The following is a 5,234-nucleotide window of genomic DNA, read 5'->3' on the forward strand; positions in this document are numbered from 1 at the left end:
TTTTGTTAATTTTTTATTGAAATAATTGTAATATTAATACTTGTGATTGTCATGACTAAATTACGTGACACACTGACCAATGTCCTTGGAGAAATACCACCTATCCAGACCCCACATTCACATATAAATTGAAAGGTGAACTGTTTAGAATTCTGTCAGACAATCTGCCCTTATTCGGGACAGTGATACCCAACGCCTACTTTTACCTAGTGATCAATTGTTGTTCTGTTTCGGATTTCTCACTCCCGTGCTTATGTTAACAATGAGGTAATCTGGACTCTTGTTGATATAAAAAAAAAGTGTCCAAAACGCGATTTAGACACTGTTCCATAGCATCTTAACTTGAATTGAAACCAGTTTAATTATAACAGAAATTTTCAAGCAAAAGGAAACAGTTGAAGCGCCCTTATCTTCAGTCACTAACATTTTGAACTACTATGTTGTAACAGAGTTGAACCAGAAAAGTAAAAAAGGTACGCACGTGTCAACGATATTATCTATTAACACAGCAATAGCACACCAAAGTCAGAAACTGTCAATTCTATTTCTTTGTATTAACAGCAACTGCCAAAAAATTCAACAACATCCGATACCATTAGGGCTCACGTACAACTTACCTTTTCAATATATGAGTTTTTTTGAAAAAACACGAATATATTTTTCACATTTTCAATATGAAGACCACGTAAAACTAATTCGATATAAAAAAAATTCTACAATATCGTTACAACATAATTGATTCCTGATTTCTTTGGTTGAAAGTGGTTAAGGTTTTGTTTCAGTGCATACTCATTCATTTTCAAATGCATCCCTAAAACATGCAGATTTCAAGGTTGTCGTTTAAGAGAATAAACCATGAAAATATGTATTTTGCATTTCTTCAGAAATAATTTATTGAGGTGGTATGGGAAATCTGTCGATATTAATGTGGATAAAAGTACTTTATAATCAAAGTACTTTCACCAGTTTAGAATTTTCAAATTCTACAATAACTGACCAAAAAATGCATTTTGAAAATTTTTGTAAAGGTAAAAAATTACTATCCCCAACGGGATACGAACTCACGACGTACAGATACCACTCCTGCGAATGTGTTCGGAATGTTTTCTTTATCGTTGCTAAGTATGTAATAAATCCAGAGGTGCTCGAATAAAAGTTCACGAGACTTCACCGAGGTTTGTTCAGTTCCTGTAAAATTTCGAGCGGAAGTATAAGTGTTCGGATAATATTCTCAAAATACGTATGCATTGGTCGTTTTTCATATCATATCCTACTTTGATTTATGTTAAAAAATGACAATCTTTTAAGGTGTATGTCATATTTCACCATATAGCGGTTATTTATATTAAACGATACTGTTCAGAACAGAGTTATCGTTCGTGTTCAACCACGTGTAGAGTGGTTGAAAATATAAACATTGGGTTGCTTAATAAAATAATAGCCATTTTGTGGTGTGCAATACTATGTTTTAAAAAAAATAATGGTGTCTGTTTTGCATAAAAACTTAGTATATCGAGCCATTTGCAAGGAACATTCTGCATAAAATAGTATAGTCTGTTTCACTATTGATACTATTACTAGGTCAGGCGCAGATCGAAAATCAATCCTCAGGGGGAATCTCTACTAAGCATGTTAATTGTTGCAACAACAGACAAAAACTATTTTTTGTATTGTCACATTTATTTCTAGAACACATTTTATCCACCAATTAATGAAGATAAAGTTTAAAGTCAATAAACCTTTTATATTTGATTGCAAGTACCTAGATTCTATGAAATAAACTATAAATACGAGGCACGATTTTTACTGCGAAACTGCAAGGGTCAAATAAAACCACGTGTTCTAGAATTTAAATGACAATAACATTCGCAGGGGTGGATACGTAGTGAACACTCTTATCAAGGACGTATATACTAATGGGTTAGACAAGTCTATCCGAAATCATTGCGCTACGCTGTTACATATAGGTGACAATTTGGCGAAAGAGAAAATTTATAAAATTACTTATTGAATTTATTGTTTATTTCCCTCAATAGTACGCCACAATATGGAGGTGTCCCATACATGGTATAAAAGGATTATACTTGTATATATTTCAACCAAAACTTTCCGATGGAAAGTGGGAAAACGAAAATGTTTGAAACCATTATTGAATGAAGGTATTGCAGACAAAGTTGCTCAGAGGAACTGGGGTATAAAAAAGTGGTTATAAGAAAGTCATATTGTCCTTCCTCATTCATTAACTATTTTTTAAGGTAGAGAATTTATTATAAGTTTAAAGAATTAAAACTCCCAAGTCCCCGGGACAACCGTACGTAAATTTACGGTATGAATATATATTTTTCTAATTTGACCGAGCAGGGGTGCAAGAAAAAAGACACATAGGATAAAAAATTTACTGACATTTTTAGAAAACGGGTTTCCGCATAATATTATCGCCTAAATTTATAATAATATGAAGATGTATGAAAAAATACTTGTATATTAATGCCAGTGTTTTAGAGGGTTTTTTGGGGCAATTGTTTAAAAAGTTGCCCGTTGTTGCCCCGTTGAGCGACCTGCCCCTCGATCTATTGTTAAGCCATGCACTTCTTCTCTCAGTGATGTTATGATTCTTTGGAAGTTGGTAAACTGCAATATAGATAGAATCTGGTGTAAAACTCTCTCGAAAATCGGAATTTAGAGCCACAAAAATTCAATGATATGTATAAACTACATGTAGATGGTTAACAAGTGCACAACATATAGTTTTAGGTTAATGACAAATCGAAATTCGTGCAGAGCATGCCAGACCTACAATTAGTGATTTGTCTGTAACCTATTGGCGTCCACAGCCAACACATGTTGCTTATTCTGTTTTTGTGATGCATGAGTTCCATACTGAGCAGTCTGTGACTTTACTTCTGTATTTCACCTTAAAGAAATAATTATTTCATGTGTCTGATGCAACCATTTGTCACTTCCTGTATAAGACGGCGATGCGGTGGATAACCGGAAACACTGCTTAACATACATTGATATACATACATGTATATATAGCACAAACATTTTCGCATCTTCCTCTCTTTTGCCGTTGCAACTTTTCCCTGTATTTTTTTTCTTTTTTGTATTCGTATATAATCACTTGATAATTTTTACACACAATATGAATATTTATATTACAGAGACACTTCTGGCCTCTGTTAGGGGTTGAACCCAGGTTCTCTGACATGCGAGTCCAGCACTCTACTGATCGAACTAAAGGGTTAACCCTCTAGCCAGAGCTAGTAGGAATGCCATATACCAGACTCTACCACATTTATCTCCGACTGATGACTAAAAAGTTGTATGTTGACAAAAAGACAGTTAAACTGCATGTTGACACAGAAACCCAATAGTGACATAATGAAATTGATTGTCTTTGCATGTTAGATGTCACGTGTGGGTAATTGTAATCTGGAATGTTTTCCCCTTTAACATTCTTGGTTATTGCTGTTGAAAGGAAACGATGCTCAAAATGAAATGTTTCCCATGTCTGTTGCTTATTTATTGAATGTGATATATATCTTCATAATTTTTAAAATGATTATGTTAATTGTAAAATTACTTTCATTGCTTACCATTGCTTACTTATACAAAAAAAACTTGTTTGCAAAAGCGTTGAACTCGTCAGACTATTGATTTTCCTTTGGGATTTTTATTAGAAAGTTGTAAATATATAAAAACTATACCCGAGTAAGAGGTATGGCCTTTGGGTTCCCCTCTGTGACACAATCAGACAAGTAAATCATGTCTTCAAAAGTAAATTAAATATTTCTGCCAGCCATATCCTGTCTTCAGTCGTCAGTTTCCATGACAGGGGACATACGACGGAAGTTCATGTTCTCCCAGAGGTTATACCGTCGTTCTGTTTCAATTTACTGCACTAGAATTAGGTTTTTGGTGTATGATTGCACAGACAATCAAGCTAGAAGTTGCGTCGACAATTCAAATTTCCCATGTTCTCTTGGCTAGCCTAAAATACCCGATTTCTTCGACTTTCTTGGGTTTTTCCACTAGCTACGGGGCAGAAGATATTTCAGAATTCGTTGAATTTGTCCTAGGTTCTATAGCGCTGAAAACATGTGTAGTTGCTATGCATCTTCAACAACAAACGCCGCCTGACATGTATTTTGATGTATTAAGTAAGACACAAAAATCCCTGTCACACCCGACATTTATTCAAGCCTTGAGCGGTTAATTCTATTAACCTGGAAATGTAAGCATTATGTATAGGCGTTATGGGATTCGTTCATCTTTGTATGAGTTGTCAGTATTATGGTCTGGGTCTTTTCAATGTTATATCGACCTGCATATTGACGGTGTAATTTTCTTTCGGAAAATCTCTACTTCAAGCTTCTCAGTGTTACATTTAGAGCATGTTTTGGTGTGCCCTAAGCAGATTTGTTGCTCTAGTTATAGACTCGAATTATTTCTGTATTAAAATAAATGCATGAGCCAAATTTTTCAAAACTGCACCAGAAAACCTTAAATTTGCTAACAAAAGAGAAGAACTAATTAAAATGGGAGTTGTGAATTATGATGTTAGAATCTTTTTATTGGTAGGTGAAATGAATGAATAAAAGGTGGAGAAAATGTCTATAATCATATATGAATATAAATGAATACTAGTAAATTCATGGTATAATTTGAGGGATTAAACGATTAATGTAATAAATCGTATTGGGTAAAATGTTAACTCCGCCCTTCTAAACCGCCAAAATTTTACTTAATATGATCTCATGGTCTCGTCAAGTAGTCCCTTTTAAGGACACACGAGACGTTCCTCAATTTTATATAACTTTCCTTGATATATTATTTTCCTTATTTATTATCATTTAAACCTGTTACTCCCCAAAAATTCAGGGTACATTACCAAGCTATTTTCGGATCTAGAATAATTAGAATTTTCCATAAAATAGCATGCAAAATCCATTTTAGTGCTTATAAATAAAGTCATCATATATATTTTCAATCATAATATATATTTTCAATTGAACACTTTATATCTTAATCAAAAAAGTATCATATAAAATGAAAACATATTTATGGAATTACTTAGTAGAAATCTTCAAATTATGGAGATTAGGGGAAAAAAGATAGGTCCTTAAAGTAAATCCACCCTCCTGTGACGTCATACATTTTACATAAACCATGAATTCATTAAAATTCTTGCAAGTAGATTTGTAATTTCTATGTTATCATAGGCGCACATC

Source organism: Magallana gigas, chromosome 2, assembly GCF_963853765.1.
Source record: "Magallana gigas chromosome 2, xbMagGiga1.1, whole genome shotgun sequence".
NCBI lineage: Eukaryota > Metazoa > Mollusca > Bivalvia > Ostreida > Ostreidae > Magallana > Magallana gigas.